General features: G+C 42.1%; 1 protein-coding gene across 3 annotated transcripts in view; it reads left to right on the plus strand.

The window, feature by feature from the left end:
• The first annotated feature begins 8784 nt into the window (after positions 1-8784).
• KIAA1211L (KIAA1211 like) overlaps positions 8785-14189 on the plus strand; it is a 45676-nt gene continuing 40271 nt past the window's right edge. For all 3 annotated transcript variants that reach the window (XM_026858606.1, XM_026858613.1, XM_026858618.1), the window contains exon 1: positions 8785-9013. The gene's annotated coding sequence lies outside the window, so the exon portion shown is untranslated. The remainder of the gene's footprint in view (positions 9014-14189) is intronic.

Here is a 14189-nt window from a genome sequence, read left to right on the forward strand (position 1 = left end):
CCGTTATCTCCTCTTTAATAAAATATCTCTGGCTTACCGTGAAAGCCTGAGGGGAAGTTAATCAAGAAATAAGACATTGTGTGCTATGTAAATCAATCCTGATTTCATGTAGATGTAAAAATTCAGGTGTAAAATTTTAACGTACAACTGTCAGTTTCAAGACTTTCAAATGCAACTAAAATAGAGAGAAAATTACTTTTTCCTGGGCTTATATGTCATTGGAGAAATAAAATGTACTTAAACCTCATTTTCTTAAAGGCACTGTAGAATTTAAGAATTTATTCCAGATTAGAAAAGTAGTTTGCTCTGCTGTATGATTATCAAATCATACAATATTTAGTAACAAGACCACGCCCTACTTATTTTAGAACAAACTATTAAAAAAAAATACCCTGTAGACAGTATAGCATGGAAACAAAAGAAATATTTAAAAAGAAGAAGCTTTTCTGCTCCTGTTTGAATGTTCAGATGGCATTTTGAGTATGTTAAGACTTTATTGCCTTGGTTTTCTTCCATTTTCTTTTTGATGTCACTGTTTCTTGCCTCTAGTGAAGCAGAGGGAGAACCTGCACCAAGGAATAAACCAGAGAAATGGACCACGTGCAGAGAGTTATCAGTTTATTCACAAAGGCAATAAACTGAAATTCATGGCAGGGGCAGGAGAATAAAGAAAGGAAATTATTAAAAGTAACTGCATTTGTAATATTTTTTTCATCCTGCTACTTCAGAGGTTACATAGACCATTAGGGTGGATGGTATCTATTTCTTTTGTTCTTTTTGCTTCCTGCCTAGCAGCTCAGCGCGCAGGTGCCCAGCAGCCAGTCCACATGGGCTCAGCTTGGTGTCAGCCTCAGCACTGCCTCTTGCCCCCATGATAACTGGAAGGAAATGGACAGAGATGGTGGCTCTGCAAGGACCATTTGGGTACAGAGAGGAGTGGGAGCTCAAGGGGTTGTGCTTTGGATCATCGGAGTAATGCAGTAGGCACACTGGAATCACTGTGCATTGTATGGAGAACCCAATCATTTCATTGCTTATGCAACAACTCATTCTTTCACTGGATGTTGTCCTTCGACAGTAGAACTTTTATGAGTAGTTATAAGACACTAAAGATTGTCAGACTTTGCCTGGAGCGGATGCAATTGCATCATCATAAATGTATTCAGAACATACTCGTATACACAAAGAGAAATGAGCTCTACTGGTACTTCATACTTAACTGCTGTATACTGATAGCTGCATAGCAGGCCGTTGGTCCTTTCTTTAGCTTGCATGCCCCAGCCAACCAGTGTGTCTTGGGTACTATATTGTGTATATTATAATGGGTTGTCCGTAATATGACTGGGTGTGTTTGCATCAGCTTCAGCTTAGGTGGAACAATAGCTGTGAACATGCAGAGACATGGACCACAGTGCGAGCGAGACAAACCCTCTGCGGACTGAAGATGCTGATGAACGCCTGTTCTTTTTCCTTCTTTGCTGTTGTTATTTTGGGGTGAACGCCGCCCCAACCTAAATAATCTCACTATATAATGGGAAAGCTGTTTAGCCCTACTGCAAAGGGGAAAAGAATAAAGCTCTTTTGTTTCCCACCTCACCACTCCTTTCCCCAGGAGATCCTCTCTTGGTTACCATGGATATGCAGACTGGTGGTACAGTCTTCCTGTCCTTTATTCAGTACACCTACTAACATCTGTACCAGTCCAGCTTTCAAATATAGACCTGGCTTGTGCTGTATCTGACTAGATCTGGTGCTGTTTTACACATTTCTGTGACACGTTGTTTTTGGCTGGTTGTTCTACCTTCTCAAGCAGATGTAACATTTCATAACTTGTCACTGAATTTTTATCCTTTCATTCATGATGGTGACAACCAGAAATCTGATTGTCATTGCTTTGTGAACTGCTAACATGAAGTACATAAAGCAGCTTGGGAATTTGAAGAAATTTGTTTCTCAGACCACTCCCTTCAATGCTGGGTGGTGTATGAAGTATCAGGTTACATGAAGACCTGGAGCAGGCAGGTCAGTGCAGTACAGTTCAGTAGTGAAGGAATTTGCACTGCAAAAAAAATATATACATCTTGTTCATACATCTTGTTCTTCAATTGTGCTTGACTCTCATTGCTCTTGATTTGGCACTCACTGGGTAATTAGGGAATCTTTCTTTTGGCCTCAGTGGGTATTGGATCAGAGCTGCTGAGACCAAGAACACTGTGAACAGCTGGCATAGGTTTATTAGTTTCATAACTGAGGTGGGAAGCTCTGGAAAAGGAGGACCAGGTCTGTAGTGTCAGCGTTTATCTAAACATTAAGAGAACTAGATGCTGTATACCTCACGCTGTTCCCACTTCCTTCACCACGTGGTGCAAACCTGAGAGCAGGCAGGCTATTTAGATGTCAGCTGAGCCACCAAAACCACAAGAGAATCAGAAAAAGACAAGTGTATATGCAAATTTAAGCATTGAACTAGGAGTTCTCAAGCTTTTGTTCACTTAGTCTATTTGGATAAATTGTTAGTCTTTTGTGACATTCAGATACAAAATGATTTTTTTTTTTTTTTTTTTGTGAAAATGTTTGTTTCTGTCTTTAAAATACCTCTAAGAGAGAGCAAAAATAATAATGAGTGGATTAGAAAATGTGTTTGTTGAGAGTATTGCTGTGGCTATAATTTGTCCAGAGCCATGCAAAATCTTCTCAAGTATGAATAGCACCAAGCTTTTTACTGCTCTTATTAGTTAAGTGTATTCTCATAGTGTTCAAAGGACTCAGCCAGCACAAGGAGCTATTGTGCTTGTAACTGTGCAAACACTCAAGAGACGGAATTGTCTCTAGAAGATTCGGAGTTTAAAGTAACAAGATGGGTAAAACATGCACATTCAGGCAGCTCAGTAATACCTTGCTGTTAGGCCTTTAGGTGAGGTAATAGCAAGACCTTTTGCCACCTTTCTCTTCCTCTTTCCTCAGTGCTGCCTCTGTCCTCTTCCTCACACCCTTCCCAGCCAGCTGCTGTTGCAGTTTTGCAGGCCCCCGTCCTGGCCTTTCCCAGTGCCCTGGAGTGCTGCCCAGGCTGGGTACCCAGCAGGGCATGGGCATGGTACTCATTTTCACGCTGGTTATTTCACAGGAGTCCCCATACATTTGTCACTGAAAAGAGTAAGACAGTTGCTGAAGACTCTGGAAAATTATTTTGGGGATCTAAATTGGGTTTTTTTCTGCACATAAAATTTGTTTCTTTTGGAAGTGCACATGCATTTCTCTGCCCTTAGCTGCTGCACAACATGATGTCTTCTCTTTATACAAGGCCACACAATGCCAGCTGCTGGGGCTGCAAATCCTGCTTCCAGGTTATAGCCATGACACAGACCACTTTTCGTCATCAAGACAACACAGTTCAGTTCCTCTCAGTAATTGTCTTTTGCTCTGGTTTTGTGCTTTGTTCCCTCTTACAACTTTGCTCCTGTGGTAATGGCTCTCAAAGGCACAAGAAGGAGAAAGTTCCCGTTGGAGCGAGGCCTTACCCAGACCTGCTGATCTGCCTGCCATACTATTTTGGATGCCAATTTGACAGGAAGAATGAAATCAGTGCCATGAGATTGAAAAGCAAGTGTATCATTTAGCTGTTTGGACCAGCAGATGGCAAATGTAGAGGAAAAAAATCAATCTCAGAGCCAATCCAGGGAATAGACATTAAATAAAGCCATCTGGCAAACATATGAGGGGAAAGAAGAAGATGAGACCAAGTTCTGCTCTAAATACCTGCTCACAGCTGAGAGGAAGTTGCTGGGAACTCATGCCATGGGAGAGCAGACTTTGACCCTGTAAGAAGTTCTGTGGAGTGTCAAAACCTCTGGCAGTGTTGAGGACTTTATAAGACCCTAAATGCCAAGCAGAGAGAGCCTGAACAGGAGCAGCATTTCTGCCTCTGTGAGATCCTGGTGATAGTCCATGTAGAATAGGAAATACAGGACTTCTTGATCCCCCACGATGGGGTTGAAAAGACCACATCTAGGAACCTGTTTTGACTAAAAAGAGCAGGGAGTAAGCAAAGAAGGTGATGTAATATATCCCAAATTCTTATAGGCATTGATAAATCTGTTTTTTTGTCAATGCCATGGCAGGTTTTTGCGCTACTTTTATTCCCAGAGAAGAGAGATGTATGTAGTTTTGCACTCAGGCTTTTAAGTGCTGTTTCAAAAGAGAAGCACTATTCATTGAAAAGGGAAATGGTATCTTACATAAGTGCCCAGCCTTTCTTTTGGAAACTTGCTCTCAGGGAATGCGATTTCAGAACCCAGAAGTCTAGCAGATGTTATTACTATATCTGTTTTACAGGTCAGTGCTTTGGTTTTTTATAGTCTGAGAAATGCACACAGCTGGTAGCCTGTCTTTTACATTATGAGAACAAGTCGATTCTGTATCTTAACTTATATATGTGCTGTTTGTTTGTTTGTTTGTTTGTTTGTTTTTCTGGTAAAATGGGGGACTGTGGCACATCTTGAAAATTCAGGTTCTCTAGTAGCCAACAGTTTTGTTGGCAGACTGTATCATCTTCTTATTCCCATAAAGAGCAACAGTGGATCATTTTACAGTGAATTTTGGTCTTGATGTCCAGGTCAGTGGCATTAAACAGAACAAATAATCCCACCACTCAGACTTAACTGCCATAAAAGGAAAACATTCAGTATTGTAATGTCACGTTTTTAGGCCCCTGTTGATAATAAGGTTCACGATGATGATGATGTAGTAGCTGAATTTATGTGTTAACTGTTGGTTTCAGACACTTACATGGAAAATTGTTGCCAACTCTCACTGAAAAAAATTTTCAAGTATATCAACTTCCTTTCCATCTCATCTGTGTTGTTACTGATTAGTTATTGTATCTGAGAAAATTGTCTTTAGTTTTTCTCAGCATCTAATAGCCAGACTAACAAAAAGGCAGTATTTCTGTCCCTCAGCTCAGATGAATAATTCATTGGCCTGTACTTTTTGTGTAAAGTAAATTTGAACTGTTTCTTTTGTAAAGGCTATTTACAGGAGAGTCATGGACACACAGAAATTAATTTGCTGCCTTCAGGCATGTCATTATCTTTTTACTGGGAGGGAAATAAGAGTTTATTTCTGTTAAATTTTGGTTAAATAATTTTCTGTATCTAGCATTAGAGGGATGGTATCCTTTCATTGGGGAAGCCGGAGTTTGGCAGGTTTTCAGTACTGTTCTGCTGCTATTCTTCCCAGCTCAGATGAACAATGGGCTGGAGGGATGCTGGCAGTGTTGCTTGGTTACAATTCATCAGCGTGAATCAATGCTTCACGCAGCTCCTTCTGCGTCTGAATAACTGGGAGACTTCTCAGTACTGTATTACTGATGTATGCGGAGATGTGACCAGATTACGTACTGTCTCACTTACTGTAAAACTATACCTTTGCAGAGAGATTCGGGCAGCAGCGTTTGACTTTCAGTGGTTGAAGTCGGGTAATTTTGAACTGTCTGTTTTACATGGCTTTATGGTTACACAGCTGAGTAAAGCAAATTTTTAACAATGTATTTTGTTGCAAGGTGTGTTTGATTAGTTTGGTACTTTAGCATCCTTCTGTATTCATCAGGAAGATTAAATCCTTCATTAAGTATCTTCCCCTAGAATAGACACGTGCCTTCCTGAAACCTGCCCGCAGGCAAAGTGAAGCATGTAAGAGGAACTGCCACCTTCCTCTTACTCTGTGCTTTTGGCCAGATCTTAAGCTGGCATAAAATGAAGCTGGTGGAGTTATGCCAGTTTAGAAAATAGGAAGATGTGACAGGTTATTTTTAACACTACGGAATGGCTTTTCTGTATCCCACCCAGATCCATTTTACTGCTCACCTGTTCTTGCTGCTCAAGACACAAACAGAGGAAATATTAAGGAGGAAAGGTGTGCAGTTTGGACTCTCCCTTGAATCAGCATTTCCAGCCACATTGTTCCCATCTACATCCCTTTTCTAACTTTTATATAAAGCTGCTTTATTGTTTTGTGGTTCTCACTGGTTTATGGCCCATTATCACTCTTCATGTACCAGTCACACTCCCTTTTTTGCACGGAAGTTAAAAACCTTACATGAGTCTTCACAGCATTTTGATTATGCTTAAAAACACCTAAAAAAAATTAATGGCCATATGATAATTTGCAGCTTTCTAAGAGTGTCAGTGACAAATCACTGACTAAGCTATTTGCTCATCTGTGGCCAGGAGATCATTGGATTCTGGCATCCACCTGAAGGACTGTCTTCATCACCAGTCCTAGTAAATGTCCTTCAGTCTGTCTACAGAAAAATTCAGAAGTATTTTTCTCATTTTCTTCCTCCCCTTTCACATCTGAAATTCTTGTCCCTGAAAGGCTTTCCCTCTCTCTTTCAGGCTCAGTAATTCTCCATTTCTTCTCAAATCTTCCATACTTGTGTCTTCAGATTTCTCTTTGCCTCTGTTAAGGGCCTCATTATTAAAGCTTACATTTTGCTGCACCTTTTATTTTTCCAAGCTTTCTCTGTTTTCTGTGGTTTCTGATATTTAGTGTCAACTTGTGTTGCTGAACATTAAGGCCATTTGGAAGAATTTGTAGGAAAAAATGCACCGAAGTGACATCCACTCCACTTGGTTTGCAAAAGAAGAATCTATAGTAAAAAAATTAATCTCACGCTATCTAATAAAAATATTTCTATGAGTAGGTTCTCTGCATCATTTTGCCTTCTGGTGAGGATATCTTTCATAAAGAAAATTGTTTCAGAATACTTACACTACTTAAAATACAGTTGCACTGCACAGAGCTATGATTTCTGACTTTCAGTATTCTGTGATCACCTTTTCTTTAGCAGCAAGTGAGTATATACTACTTAATTTTTCAGTTTGTTTCCTCCAAAGGTCACTTAGTTATCTATAAAGCTTTTTTAATTGCAACTCTCTTTAAAACGTCGATTAATTTAGCTTTGCTGCTCCTGGGGTCATGACATCTGTAACTATTTTGTCTGGAAATTTAAGTGTTTTTGGGAAAGGGCTTAACACTGAGTTCTTCCTGTTTCTGCAAAAAGATGAGAGAAGGGAAACGAACAAAAGAACTCTAATTTTCCTATAATCATGATGGGCTTTGGCTCTTGTTCAGAAAGGTACTTGAAGCACCGTAATACTCGTCTGCTTTTGGGCCATTATAATTGCTGCAGAGATATACTGACTCCCTGGGTAAATACTGTCATTTATGGGGGAGGGAGAGATAGCTAAGAGACTGTTGCCTGACCCTGAACCTGTGTTGAACACAGGTGTACTGGGCCACTGAATTGACTGTATATTATAATGAAAGGAGAGCCTTTTGGGGGGTACACAACAGAGATTAGGAGTAAGCATTAGGTATCCCACTGCACAGCTGAGACAGTCTGTCATTTCTGCAAAGACACTCGTGTGCACTTCTCTTCCATTTAAACATTGCTTTGTTTTTTAACAGATGACAGTCTATTGTAAGCTGTGGAGTAATTCCCTTTTAAGGTCATAGCTGGACTTCTCTAGATGTGACAGGCCAGTCCCCCTGTGCCTGAGACCCCTCTTTAAAAGGACTTTTGCCCACATGGTGGCTGGGTGGTAGGTATATACCCTGCAAATCATTCATGCAGAAAGTGTGCCCTACAAAGATGATACTGGAGCTACTGCCCTGGCTGGGTGCGGGTCTTCACCGATACTCCTGTCTGGCACTGGCAGTGTCTGCCCGAGCAAGGACAGAGTGGCTCATATGTGGGAACGCGCCCAGATTTCTGCTCTGACAGCCCTTGTCCCCCTCCCGGCCTCACCAGTCCCTCCAGCCTGCATGAGCCATGCCCCACGTGGTGTGCCCAGCATGGCTTTCCTGCTGGTTTTGCCAAGAGGATGGATATTCCTTGGAGTCAGTAGAAAGCAACAGGCATTTTTTTCCGATAATCAGGTCTGTGTGAGACATTTACATTATGGTGCATTTGAGAAGTCATTATTTCCTTCCACTCTACAGGATAACTGGGGTCGGGTATACACTATGCAAGGGACCCAGAAGCGCTTTAGCTCTTTGGTTCTAGTTCAGCTCTTATTTTTCATCTTTTAGAAAATGCATGCAGAGGAGGTTGCAAGCTAAATAGAGTAATTAATACAATGGCATGGCAGTAACTTAAAATATTTAAAAGGTCAGAAAATACTGACTCGTGTCATCATTAACTTTCCCAATTTGCTTCTCTTCAGTTTTCTGTTATGAGTTTGGCTTTAGATTATGCTTCATAGCATACATGTCTGGGATAACCTTAATTTCTTCGTTTTCCTATGTTTAGTATTCTGCCATAGCATTTGTTAATGTTGAGGCTGTGTGCATTGTGGGTGGTTTCTCCCACTTTATCTAATGACCAAATTTGAAATGCAAAGATCTTATTTTAAGGTTAAAAACTTTGTAGTTTCACTGGCATGAAGAACGGAAAATTCACCCTCCATTTTTGCATGTTTCCCATTTTCACAATGGGTGCCTTTTTGTTGTAAAAATACCTCAGCTGCTGTCCCTTTGTCTTGGGTGGTGCTACACGGTGGCCTTTGCAAAGCCAGGAGTAACTTTTCGGCATGTCCCTGCCTTTCCAAGAAGGACACAGCTAAGCTTCCTGAGCAACATCAGCCTCTGCTAAGAATTCAGGTCAGGATCTCCCTGCTTGTTTCCTAGCAACTGGGGGATACTGGTGCTTTCTCCTCTCTGACCGGCTCCTTCGGCATTAGATACAGGGATCACTTGGTGAAGGGATCGGGGCAGTGCTAACAACTCATGCTTCGGAAAGGTTGAATGTAGCCCAGTGCTGGGCAACTGATGAGACATAGGGTGTACCATCCAAGCCAAACCGAATCGAGACTTTCGGAATCCTCCGTGCAAAATTGAAAGTGCCTCTGCTGGTTTCGCTACTGCTTAAATGTCTGGCAAGGTGACAGATCCCTTTTGAAACACCAGTAGCCCTTTGTGTTACGTTGAATCTGGCAAACAGGAACATATGCAGGTAAGCAGCTGAGGAAAGTTTATGTCTGAAGTGCTTTAAAGGTTGTTTTCCTACAGGTGTAATGAGTTTCTTGGTTACAAAGATGCACAACAATCAGTTGTGGGAGTACTGACCTGCCTTTGTACTTATTAAAGTTTCATTGGGTGGTAAGTAAAAAAGTTAAGTGGAAAGATGAACTGTCTTCCCTAGTTCCTTATGGTGTCTGTTTATACAGTGTTGAAAACAACCTTTAAACTTTTCTAGTTAATTTGTTGTAGAGTTGGCTAATGAAGAATTCTTAAGTGATCAAGAGTTATTGGTTGCCATGCTGTCACTGCAACTGGCTCATTGTTAGCACATTTACAAATTGGAAGGCATCAAGTCCCTCTAACTGTGTATTTTTTGCAGAGGCCAGCAATGGTTGTCAGATTTGATACTGCTTTTTGTTTTCCTTTGGTAGACTACAAGCAGAGACCCTTTGGCAAATATAAAAACTAAAGCAATGTGATATTCTAAAAAAAAAAAAAAAGGAAAAATAAATAGTCTTTTTTGTGCTTTAGCCTCTCTTCTCTACTCACAGATAGCAGAGATGGTGGGAATTAAACCAGTCTGTTCATATCTAGTGCAGGTACAGGGCTGACATGATAGTTTTCTGAAGGGCCACTCCTCACAGGAAATACAATTTTCATATTCTGAAAAATGTCAAAATGAATGTCTCCAGGTGCATACAAGCTATTTAACTTGCCTTTTCCACAAGTCTATAAACAGTATGCTCCAGCCTTTCAGCGATACGATTTGGTACAGCTCCAATTAACTTCAGCAGAGGCCTGCCAAGTGACATCAGCCAAATATCTGGCTGCACATCTCTAGGACAGGTACACTGCAAGCATGTTTGTAGGTTTTTTGCACAGGAGGCTGTAGTGGTGGATTCTGAATAGGGACATAAAAGACCGGAGTATTTTTAAGCCATATATTTTAATTATCTCTAATATGAAGATGGCTCTATGACATTGAAGAGCTGATTTCTTCAGAGAAACTGAGTGCAGTTCCAATTGGTATTTTCTGCACTTAGTATTCAAAAAAACAATTCCCAGAGTCTCACATTGCATACCTGATACAGCGGCTGCTTTTCAAAGTGTGTGTGTCCAAACTGGTATCTCCCAAGTTTTTTGTCTTTATCATACATATGGGAGAGCTTATACATCCATTCCCAGGACCCGCAGTCTATGTGTCCAATTAAGAAGAGAGAAAAAAAAAATCTATACCAGGGCAGGATCTTCATGCAGTTCAGGATGTTCTTTGTTAAAAAAGGCTCTCCCAAGGGTGTAACCTCACACTACTGTGTGTTTAGGTGATGTAGGACAGAGAAGGAGAAATACTTGTTTGAGGAGGTGCTTCACATTTCATTTAATTGTCTCAAGGTCAACAACTTTCAGGAGACAGTTAACAGCTGAACCATCTTTAGTCACTTTGATCTAGCTGTTTTAGTAAAGCAGCACCCTCAGAGAGTAGCATGGGACCCAACAGATTAAGTCATCCAGTACTCCCTGATCTGTCCTCTGTTCACAAAGCCTTATAGTGTCCTCTTAGTAATGCTCTTTTGCCAGAGCTGGGAGCTCTGCTAGACATCTAATTCCCTGCCCATTGCTGTGACTCATAAGTATTTCTAAAATGTCTCCAAAAAATGTTAAAAGGAAAGAGGCCCCTCAGCAAAGAGGGCCAGGTTTTCCTCAAACTTGAGCTAGTACATTTGCCAACTGCATGTAAAAGGCTAAATATTTTCCCGTTACACCTACACCAGACACTCTGCAGATACGCAGATGGCTGCGCCCTGGCGAGACCAGCCAAGGGAGCATAAATTGGCACTTTGGTGTTTGAAAAGAAGCTGGAATGGGTCCTGTAGTCTGATATTGGCAGCCAGCATCAGCGATCTGGGTGGCTGGACGTAGGAAAGAGCCAAGTCTGGGGAGGTTGTTGGAACATAGGCCTTGCACAGAATGGCGTTTCTTGATAGTAAGTAGCTCAAACATGTCCTTGGACTCTGCAGAAGACAGCAGGCTAGAGGTGGAAGGTGAATGCTTTCCTCTTTGCCTGTCTGCCAACCTGTGCAAGTCTAATTGGGAGCTGGGGACCTTAAATCTAAGAGTGATTTTTGTGTCATCTAGATATAAAGGCTGCCTGGAATCCACTGTCCGGTTCTGGGCATTTGGCTGCCAGAAGATGTGAGCTTGGAGCGGGACAAGTGCAGAGAAGGGTTAGTAAGATGGCCAGGAGAATGGAAAGCTTATCTCTGGGAGGAAGTTAAGGTGCTGTACTTTTTTGGCTTCTCAGATGAAGGCTGAGAGGGGAGACTCCTGTCTTCTCTAAGTACCTGTAGCATGAGAGAAAAGCTGCTTCAAGGAAAGTATTCCATTGGCACAAAAAATAAACAGGTATAGACTAGCCGTTTAGTCAGGGAATTTCTAACCATCAGAGTTACAAAGTTCTGGAATAGCATTTCAGTCAAAAGGCTAGGGAAAGTTGAATAGTTTTCAAGACTTCAATCATCCTGTGAAAGGATTATATGGAGTGTTTGCCAGCAACAATGGGGGATTGAATGCTCAGGAAGTCCCCTCTAGTAGTATGTTCCCAAGTTTTATCCTGACACCCCTATGTGAAGCTCAAAGATTTAAGTGTACCAAAACATGCTGTTCCTCAGGAGACTTTACCGTGTGAGAGAAATGAAGAAGTCCAGGCAATGCACGGAGCACCTGCACTGGGAAGTGGCTGATATGTGGGATGCAACTGATAGTGATTGATAGGCCTTGCAAAACCACATAGCTAAAGAGCCTTTGTGGGCAAAATGATTCATCACTGACTTTGGACCTGCCCAAGGGATCAGAAAAAGCCAAGAAGTGCTGGGACGCTTCAGCAGTGCCATGACTGGTCATTTTGGACATGACTTTTGATTTGTTGCTGTAACTAGTTCAGTACACACAGATTTTTCATGTGCCTCCCTGGAAAAGCAAGCTAAACACAGCAGTTTGAGGTGGGTAGTTCCCTCCCCAGAGTGGTGAGATGGCCCTGGAGGTTTTGTGCCATGCCTGAGAGACAGGTTGCTCCTGAATAAAACCACTTCAGTGGTTTTACTCTGCACCACCTGACTTGATTGGGATCATGGTACACCCACAGGAGGTGGGAGGAAAGCCCACACAAGCAACTTTTCTTGCACAGCTTTTCTTTCTGAGCTTTGATTAGAAATGCTGCTCTGCCACCCTCCCTCTCAATGTTGTCCCTTTTGCTCCCCATGAGGAGATTTTGTGCCTCTCTGCTCCTCTTCATACATCTGGAAGAGCATACACTTAAGTTAGATTTTTCTAGCATCTGAATGCCAATGCCATTTAATTTATGAATGCTGCAGTACATTTTGGTGTGCTTATTTAAATCAGGCAGAGCTCAAGTATTGTACAGTCACATGTAAAGGTGATGGCAGATGAGAGCTCTTTATGTCATACTGGATTTCTGCAGCTCACTTGTGCTATACCTGTCAAACTGCAGACAGAATATTTCTGAATTAATGACAAATATTTCCCAACAGTAGTTAGTTAAGTGTCTGGACATGTTAAATTAACCATAATAATCTTGTCGTAGTCATAAATTAATAATCTGCATCTCACTGGGCTTTTCAGTATTGAAGTAAAACATTTGTGGTATATTTAAAGAAGGGAGCTTGGGTACAAAGGGGATAAGTCTCCAAATAGATCTTTTCCTTTCTGCCCCTTTTTAACATCATCTTCGGGTTCCTGTGTAGCCTATGGGGGTTAGGACAATGGGGATGGGAATGTAGAGCGCCTAACTGAACTGTTATGTAACCCTGGCTTTCCTCCATCCTCCACAAAGAGGCATCTCCTCAAACTAAGGTGGTTTAGACCTAGTAATATCTTTTCTCCACTGCCTAGAGGGAGATGCAGCCAGTGAAAAATGTGTACATGAGAGCTTTCTGCCAAAGAGATCTTAAACCAGCAAGGGAGTTTCACAAGGAAAGTGCTCCTCAGGTCAGAGGAGGATAAGGGTGAATTTCTGCCTCAGTGTTTGAAATGAGAAGAGACTGAGGGCAAGTGGTGATGTGGGAGAAGGGGGACATTTCTCCCACTCTGTTCCCCACCAGTGGTCCATGGAACCCCTTCCAGGGGAGATCCAGGGAGCGGGATCCAGTTGCCTTTGCCTCCTACTTTCCACTACACCACAGTGTGCCATGGGGAGCTGGGCCCTGGACACCTCAGTCTGCACTAGCAGCTCCAGCAGAGCTGGACCAAGGGACAGACCTGGAGCTGAGTACTGCTTCTGCATGATAGACTCGCTCTGGTCCCTGCTCTGAGAGGTGCTTCTTGAAGAAGAACATTGGGAAAAGCATTTAATCTTTCCATACTTTTGTACCCATCTATAAAATGGGGATGCCAACAGTTCTCATCCCCTTTTGGAGAGCCTTTTCAAGTTGTAGGTTGGTTGTGATTCCAACATTGTATATATATGGACTGGTTCAGCATAAATTTGTCATGATAGGCTTTGTAGTGGTATGAATGGAAACAACTGTACCTTTGTAGCACAGTTTCTTGAAATGCTGTGATGTTCTCCAGAAAGTCCCAAGTGATTTGAGGTCAGGGACAAGTCCGAATCTCAAGTCTTTCAGAGAGCAGCAAGAGCTGGTAGCTGCCTCTTCCACTCTCTTTTCTTCTCTCCACCTCCAAGTAAAGCAGCAGCATCAGGATAACATCAGTGTTGTTCTCTAAACAGCAGCCGGCTTCTACCAGGCCAGTAGTGCTCCCCCACTGCAGTATGCATACTCCCATGTGCTCTCTGCAGGACTTCAATTCTCAGTCTCTCCGTTCTGCTTCTGACTCTTCATCATACCCTCAACTGCCCATAACCTCTAATGGCCAGCCTAGAAGCTCATCAGGGCTGTGCCTGGGCTACAGGTGTACTGGCTGCTCAGCTGGCTAGCAAGAGGAACAAGCAACTGCTTTCCTTCTTTCCTGCAGAACGGACTCTGCACGATCACCAGTTTTTACAAAACTGGTAGATGCTTCATAGCTTTGAGATGTATCTCTCCATCAAACTCATCTGAAAAGGACAAATGGCTTCAAAAGTGATGGGGAAACAGGCAAATGGAGCAGAAGACAGGGAGCAGTTACATAAGTGTTGTTTCCTTAGGAAATGA

Source organism: Athene cunicularia (assembly GCF_003259725.1).
Source record: "Athene cunicularia isolate RWA chromosome 1 unlocalized genomic scaffold, athCun1 chr1_part1, whole genome shotgun sequence".
NCBI classification, from domain to species: Eukaryota; Metazoa; Chordata; class Aves; order Strigiformes; family Strigidae; genus Athene; species Athene cunicularia.